Below are 9,010 nucleotides of genomic sequence, written 5' to 3'. Positions count from 1 at the left end.
CGGTCTCTTCTCCCAAGTAACTAGTGATAGGACGAGAGGAAATGGCCTCAAGTTGCGCCAGGGGAGGTTTAGATTGGATATTAGGAAAAATTTCTTCACCAAAAGGGTTGTCAAGCATTGGAAGAGGCTGCCCAGGGAAGTGGTTGAGTCATCATGCCTGGAGGTATTTAAAAGACGTGTAGATGAGGTGCTTAGGGTCACGGTTTAGTGGTGGACTTGGCAGTGTTAGGTTAACGGTTGCACTCAATGATCTTAAGGGTCTTTTCCAACCTAAATGATTCTATGATTCTATTCTATGAAATGTATGAGAAGTTGCAGGTGACGTTAAACACATTCAAGCACATGTTGAACATTGCATCGGGAGCTGTGCAGAAGACCTTGTATTCAAGGAGTCGGTGATCTTGAACTGGCCATGTCTGCTCTATTGGGCCTTGTACTCAGGGCTTGAAAAGCCCATATGCTAGTAATACAATCTGTAATTTATAAGATCTTTGGGAAAGGTAAACTGTATGTGGATCAAAGGGTGGGATGTGATGACCCTGACTGGGAGACCACTGCACACTGAGGGGTCAGTGATCCACATAACAATCCAGGTCTGTTCTGTGCCGGGCTGTGCTGTGCGTCCAGCCTGCCCTTCAGGCCTTGCTGTGTGGCCCAAACCCCGTGGCTGCAGGACAAGCTCAGCCAGCTCACTGTAACAGGGGAACCGGCTGGCAGCACCCACTTGATACCAGACATTATACCTCCTGCATGGCCTTGCCTTTATCTAAAAGTGTGGGAAAAAGCTGTCATGTGAGCATCCTTTATGAAGAGAGTTGTTTTCTTGTAAGAAAATTATACAATAGCTCAAATAACCAAAAGAGGAGAAGCTTCCTTCCACGGACCATATCTGCACAGTGTGCTGTGGGAAAATCTATCCGGGCCTTGCCTGTTACTGCACAAATGTGGTGTTCCCAGCATCTGAAGGGATATAAGACTTACTTGTTATCCATGTAACTCTTCTTATTCTGTCTTATTAAATCAGCTATCTTACTAAGCCATTGGCTGTTGAGCCTTTCTTACTGATATCCAGAAATAATCTGCACCGTCTACCTCTCTCTCTCATCTCAATCCCTCCTCACCCCGGTGCAAAACAAACATACACATGTATGCAGGAGTTTCCAATAAAAGTGTTTTGTGCATAATAAAACTGGCAAAGGCTTTATTTATTCCCTTGTGCTCTGTATGATAAAGATGAGGCATATATGGTGAGGCTGTGCTGCAATCTGAATGCACAGCAGATCAGGAAAGCTATTGGACAACATATTTCCTTAACATCCTCATAGTAACTCTATTAAGTGAAGCCAATTTTGTGAGCTTTGGGACAAAGGAAAATTCTCCTTCCTGATCCACTAGAGTCAACTTTATCTTGGACCCCAAGGTTCATCCAGACCCAGTGTGATACAGCCAGACTGCTCTAGCTCTCAAGTCCAGCCAACAGTGGCGTGTGTTCCTGGTAGGTGCCCATCCACCTACCCACACATGGTGCAAACATGGCCAGCCATAGAAACCAACATAAAGAGAGAGCAGTGCCTTTACTGGCACCACATAAACATGGTCAACATAGACAGCACAGACCCGTTCCTCCTTTCTGGCTGATCAGGGTTTAGGTTCACTTAGTGAAGAATACACACACCCTAAATCTTTTGCTTCACAGACACAGCCACATTCGCAGACACCTGGAATATTACAACATACTCCAAGTCTTTTCGAATCCCTAACCAGATCCCCATCCCTTTACCCAGCCACTGGCTCAGACCTCGGGTCTTTCTGAGTGCCTCCTCTGACTTGCTGGCTAGTCCAGTTCAAAGTTTGATAGCAAAAAAGACGCATGCATGCATGCAAGCACACATGCAGAACAGAGAAAGGTCACAGCAGTTCACACAGAAAATTATTAGGAATGGATTTTAATAAGAAAACAAGACAGCCTGCAGTGGTCAGGTGCAGGGCTTAACCAGGCAAGTGAATTGATCCACGCCTTGCTCTCGCTCAGCTGCCCTCTTTTATCCTCCTTCCTCTCCACTTCCCATGCTTGTTCTTCCTCCACCCACGTTGATCCTTCCCTTCCTTCATCCTTGTCTCCTCCCAGGTAAAATGTCCATCCTTAATTAAATACTGAGAGTTTTGCTGCATCCATACCCAAACCTGCTACTTCTGATATAGTTACCTAGGGCATTCCAGCCTCATACGATATAAGTGATAGAGTAACCTAGCCAATCAAGCCATCCTTGCAGATTATGGTTACTAAGGCCACACTGGCGTTGAAGGATTTCACTCCCCAAGAGGTCTCCAATTCTCTCAGTTACCTGTGGGGTTTGGCTGTCTCTCACCGCACTCCCCCTTAACCATCTGTGAAATCCAACTCTTTCTCATAGTGAGAAGCATAGCAGCTTCTTGCTCCTATGTCCAACAGTTTCTCATGATCAGTTCACGTAGCTAAACCTCAGGCCAGGGCTTAGTCATCTGCCTATGTACCTTAACAAATTGGCTGCAGACTCTGCAGTGCTCTGCTTAATTTTAACTCTTCAAGAAACAGTTTTAGAAATTAATGAACATAGAGATTTGCATCTCTTGATAAATAAATTGTCTTTTTACCATTTCACATTCAGAGACAAATCTGCATTTTTCTGACATGCAGTGCTCTATCTTTTCATGGAAGAACTACAGTATTAACACACTTAAGCAAAAGTGCATAAAGTATTATTATAGATGCATATATAATTAATGTTCCACTGACATATAGAATTAATTTTCCACTACCTTATAAATCAACTTTGATTAATGAATCTTCATCTTTGAATCTTTATCTTTAATCACGGCAAATGAGTGTATATATACATATATACACCAAGAATGGAGCAACATTCATTGGAATCAAATGATGTATGCCTATATACCCTCCTGGCAGTTGTTTTTAATATGAAATTATAGTAGACAAGGAAAGTTAGTTTCTGTTTGTGGTCAAGTCCAATAAGGCCTAAGACATTAAAAGTTCTGGGAAGGGTTGAGGCAAAACTTTTAGACTGAGAATGATCTTAAGAGTTTGAGATTTATCATTTTGTAGACATTTTTCTAGAAGTAGACATCAATTCCTTGTACAAGTGAAAAAATGATCAACAGCAATTAAACCTTTGTTTTACTTTTGTAGCAAAATAGGTGATACAGATAAAAAATGCAGACTGACAAACAAAACCAATAAATCAGACGCTGCTAATGTATTAAGCTCTGCAGCCTAGATAATTTCATCAACAATTTTTTCTATATTTTATTACTGAAGATGGCCTCAAGGTTCATGCCTTTCTGAGAGTTTCTCCAGAGGATAAAAACGTATTTGGAGTGCTACCAATGAAGCTCAAATAAAGTACTATTATCTCACATGGACTTTTGATGACTAAAATGTACAAGATTTGAAGAATAAATAAAATAAATCTTGAGGTTACTGGAAACAACTTGGGATTTTCCAAAATGCCAATAGCAAAATGACAGCATCAGGTGTAGAAAAGAAAACCAAGACTTCAAAGGCTGTTTTAGAGCCCTTTTTTTCAGAACAAAGTATTTTGGTAGTCTTTGGGCAATGACTAATAGATGTTTGCTGAACTTACCAAAACCCTCTAAACCTAGATATTCTCTAGGTTTCCTTTCCTATTGTTTTGCCATCTGTTGCATTAAACCCCCCCACTTTTTTACTAATACCTAATCTAATTCCTCTTTTCTGCAAGCTAAACTGTTTTCTTCTTGTCCTTCCCTGAAGAGATGTTAAATAACTTATCATCATCCTCTTATTAATCACATTTCATATGCTAGAAGACCATTATAACAAACCCTATCCCTTTTCCTTTATTTGTTCAAGCTAAATTACATTCCTTCAACCTTTCTGAGAGGTCTTATTTTTTAAACATTTCCATTTAGGTTGTTCCTCTTCTGTGGACTTCCATCAGTTGTGTTTCCAAAAATGCTGTGACCTAAAGCAGATGCAGTATGCCACTAGAAGCCTTATTTGGGACAAATAGAACAGAAACTCACACGCTTTCTATGCTCCTCATTCAACACTCCTACTGATTACACTCCAGATTAAGATTTCCTTTTTGCATAATCTTATCTTGCACACTCTTGCCTCACATGCAGTTTGCAATCCATTCTAAGTCCAACATCATCTTAATTTCCACTGTCTGGTCAGATCTACATTTCTATTTGTCATTTTAACTATAACCTTCTACAGTCTAGTTCTTTGTACTAGTGCTCACTAAATATCCTATTGTTGATTTTGGACATTTTCTCCAATTAGTTAAGATGATTTTGGATTTGGATGCTGCCCTCCAGAGTGTTTGTAATTCATTAAAAACAGCAGATAGAATCATAGAAACATTAAGGTTGGAAAAGACCTCTAAGATCATTGAGTCCAACCATCGACCCAACACCACCAGGCCCACTAAACCGTGTCCCTAAGCACCTCATCTACACATCTTTTAAATACTTCCAGGGATGGTGACTCAACCACTTCCCTGGGCAGCCTGTTCCAATGTTAAACCACTCTTTCAGTAAAGACATTTTTCCTCATGTCCAATCTAAACCTCCCCTGGCGCAACTTGAGGCCATTTCCTCTCGTCCTATCGCTTGTTACTTGGGAGAAGAGACCGACCCCCACCTCGCTACAACCTCCTTTCAGGTAGTTATAGAGCGCGATAAGGTCTCCCCTTAGCCTCCTTTTCTCCAGACTAAACAGTCCCAGTTCCCTCAGCCGCTCCTCATAAGACTTGTTCTCCAGACCCTTCACCAGCTTCGTTGCCCTTTTCTGGACACGCTCCAGCACCTCAATATCCTGTGTGGGCCCAAAACTGAACGCAGTATTCGAGGTGCGGCCTCACCAGTGCCGAGTACAGGGGCACGATCACTTCCCTCCTCCTACTGGCCACACGATTTCTGATACAGGCCAGGATGCCATTGGCCTTCTTGGTCGCCTGGGCACACTGCCAGCTCATGTTCAGCTGGCTGTCGACCAACACCCCCAGGTCCTTTTCCGACAGGCAGCTTTCCAGCCACTCTTCCCCAAGCCTGTAGCGTTGCATGGGGTTGTTGTGGCCGAAGTGCAGGACCTGGCATTTGGCCTTGTTGAATCTCATACAATTGGCCTCGGCCCATCGATCCAGCCTGTCCAGGTCCCTCTGCAGAGCCTTCCTACCCTCGAGCAGATCAACGCTCCCGCCCAACTTGGTGTCGTCTGCAAACTTACTGAAGGTGCACTCAATCCCCTCATCCAGATCATTGATAAAGATATTGAACAAGACTGGCCCCAAAACTGAGCCCTGGGGAACACCGCTCGTGACCGGCCGCCAACTGGATGTAACTCCATTCACCACAACTCTCTGGGCCCGGCCGTCCAGCTAGTTTTTGACCCAGCGCAGAGTCCACCTGTCTAAGCCGTGAGCCGCCAGCTTCTCTAGGAGAATGCTGTGGGAGACGGTGTCAAAGGCTTTACTGAATTCCAGGTAGACCACATCCACAGCCTTTCCCTCGTCCACTAGGCGGGTAACCTGGTGATAGAAGGAGATCAGGTTGGTCAAGCAGGACCTGCCTCTCATGAACCTGTGCTGGCTGGGCCTGATGCCCTGGTTGTCCCGCACATGCCTTGTGAGCGCCCTCAAGATGAACCGCTCCATCATCTTCCCCGGCACCGAGGTCAGGCTGACAGGCCTGTAGTTCCCCGGATCCTCCTTCCGGCCCTTCTTGTAGATGGGCGTCACATTGGCAAGCCTCCAGTCTTCTGGGACCTCCCCCGTTAACGAGGACTGCTGATAAATGATGGAGAGTGGCTTGGCAAGCTCCTCCGCCAGCTCCCTCAGCACTCTCGGGTGGATCCCATCTGGCCCCATAGACTTGTGAGCATCCAGGTGGCGTAGCAGGTTGTTAACTGCTTCTTCTTGGATTATGGGGGGTTTATCCTGCTCGCTGTCCCTGTCTTCCAGCTCAGGGGGCTGAATACCCTGAGGATAACTGGTCTGACTATTAAAGACTGAGGCAAAGAAGGCATTGAGTACCTCAGCGTTTTCGTCATCCTTGGTGACAACGTTCCCCCCCGCATCCAATAAAGGGTGGAGATTCTCCTTGGCTCTCTTTTTGTCATTAATATATTGGTAAAAACATGTTTTGTTGTCTCTAACGACAGCGGCCAGATTGCGTTCTAGCTGGGCTTTTGCCTTTCTCATTTCCTCTCTGCATGACCTAACGAGATCCCTGTACTCTTCTTGAGTTGCCTGCCCCTTCTTCCACAAGTGATAAACTCTCCTTTTTCTCTTGAGTCCCAGGAAGAGCTCCCCATTCAGCCAGGCCGGTCCTCTTCCCCGCCCGTTCTTCTTACGGCACATGGGGAGCCTGCTCCTGCACCTTTAAGACTTCCTTCTTGAAGAATGTCCAGCCTTCCTGGACCCCTTTGTCCTTCAGGACTCTCTCAACCAGCGTCCTGAACAGGCCAAAGTCCGCCCTCCGGAAGTCCATGGTTGCGGTTTTGCTGGCCCCCCTCCTTACTTCACCGAGGTTCGAGAATTCTATCATTTCATGGTCGCTAAGCCCAAGATGGCCTCTGACCACCACATCTCCCACCAGTCCTTCTCTGTTTGTAAACAGCAGGTCGAGCGAGGCACCTCCCCTGGTAGGCTCACTTACCAGCTGTGTCAGGAAGTTGTCTTCCACACACTCCAGGAACCTCCTAGACTGTTTCCTCTCTGCCGTGTTGTATTTCCAGCAGACGTCCAGGAAGTTGAAGTCCCCCACGAGAACAAGGGCTAGCGATTGAGAGACTTCTGCCAGCCGCTTGTACAATGCTTCATCCACCCCTTCATCCTGGTTGGGTGGTCTATAACAGACTCCCAGCAGGATATCTGCCTTGTTGGCCTTCTCCCTCATCCTTACCCATAAACACTCGACCTTATCCTCATGACAATCGTTGAACTCTAGACAATCGAAACACTCCCTAACATACAGGGCCACCCCACCGCCTCTCCTTCCTCGCCTGTCCCTTCTGAAGAGTCTATAGCCATCCATTGCAGCACTCCAATCGTGAGAGTCACCCCACCATGTTTCTGTGATGGCGACTAAGTCATAGCTATCCCGCTGCACAATGGCTTCCAGCTCCTCCTGTTTGCCGCCCATGCTGCGTGCATTGGTGTAGATGCACTTGAGCTGGGCTATCAATTTTGCCCCCAGCATTGGCATGCCACCCTTAGGCTCATCTCTAGTGAGCCTGGTTTTATCCCCTTCCCCCTTCGGACCTAGTTTAAAGCCCTCTCAATGAGCCCCGCCAATTCATGAGTGAGAATCCTTTTCCCCCTGTGAGACAGCTGAACTCCATCTGTCGCCAGCAGGCCCGGTGCCGTGTAAACCTCCCCATGATCAAAAAAGCCAAAACTTCTCCGACGGCACCAGCCCCTGAGCCACGTGTTGATCAGGTGTGTTTTCCTGTTCCTTTCAGTATCCTTCCCTGCCACTGCAGGGAGTGAGGAAAACACTACCTGTGCTCCCGATCCTTGAACCAGTCGCCCCAGTGCCCTGAAGTCCCTTTTGATCGCTTCTGGACTTCTCTCTGCAACCTCATCACTGCCAGCCTGTATAACCAGCAGCAGGTAGTAGTCAGAAGGCCGTACCAGACCAGGCAGCTTCCTAGTGATGTCTCTGACCCGGGCCCCAGGGAGGCAGCAGACTTCCCTGTGGGACGGGTCCGGTCGGCATATCGGGCCCTCTGTTCCCCTCAGAAGGGAATCGCCTGCGACAATTACCCTCCTTTTTTTCTTAGCAGAGGCAGTCATAATGCGTGGGGCTGACTGCCTCACCCTAGGTGACCCGCTGGATGGACCTTCGTCTACGTCCTCGTTTGCCTGGCCCTCAAGTTCCAGGGCCCCATATCTGTTCTGTAAGGGCAACCGGGAAGGTGAGGGAGGCCGGGCGGGGCATCGCCTGGCACCCCGAGCAGGGACCTGCTTCTATTCCCCCCCATCACTTAGGTCCCCTCCTTCTGCCTGGTGGCAAGAGGGCAGGGGATCCTCTGCTTCTCGTGGAGCCTCCATCTGCTGCCTTTGTCTCAGGGATGGTAGGGTGCAGCTCCACCAATCTATCTCCCTCTCACACTCCCTGATACTCCTTAACCTTTCCACCTCCTCCTTCAGCCCTGCCACCAGGCCGAGCAGATCATCCACCTGGTCACACCGCACACAGGTGGTGTCTCTGCTGCCCTCCAGTACAAGTGACAGGCTCAGGCACTCCCTGCAGCCGGAGACCTGGACAGGTGTATGCTTGTGTGAGGGCTCCGTCTGGGTCACCGCGTTCCTTCTGGCGATGGCTTTCGGCCGAGTGGAAACCATAGCTGGTCCTCTTCTGGGAGGGCAATGACTACTAGTTGAGTTGGCCTCTAGAGCCAGGAGGGGGGCTGCGCCTTGCCTGCTCGCCTTCCCTGCATGCCCTGCCTGCGTGAACTGCCGCGCAAACTGCCGTGCCATGCCCTTCTGACACACCACGTCCTGTTTGCCCGAAATATATGCAATATATGCAATATATGTATTGTCTATTCAGTCAACCTGGTCATTAACAAAAATATGTAGAGACTGACCCTTCAGTAAACCTTTCAAAATGTAGTTTCTACAGCTTGATTACATGTAAATAGTCTCTGAGTGTGATTTTTCATCTAATTACATACCTATTCTGGCAATTTCAGCCATTTTTTCCCCTTTTTATTCAAGAGATTGCCATATGTTACAATGTCAACAGCCTTTCTGAAGTGCTGATATAACCCCTCTACTGATTGTTCTTTAGCCAATAGCACAGTTATCCTGTCAAAGAAATAAATTAAATGGTTGTCTACTATTTGGTCTAAATACATCGATTTGAGCTCTTTCCCCCACCGCCACCATTCTTTATTCTCTATAAGCTTATAATTTATTTCATAATTTATTCAGGTGTTTTTTTCTGGAAACAGAATCAGACT

The sequence above is a fragment of the Aptenodytes patagonicus genome, chromosome 1 (assembly GCF_965638725.1).
Source record: "Aptenodytes patagonicus chromosome 1, bAptPat1.pri.cur, whole genome shotgun sequence".
NCBI lineage: Eukaryota > Metazoa > Chordata > Aves > Sphenisciformes > Spheniscidae > Aptenodytes > Aptenodytes patagonicus.
Note: the sequence above shows the minus strand (reverse complement) of the source record.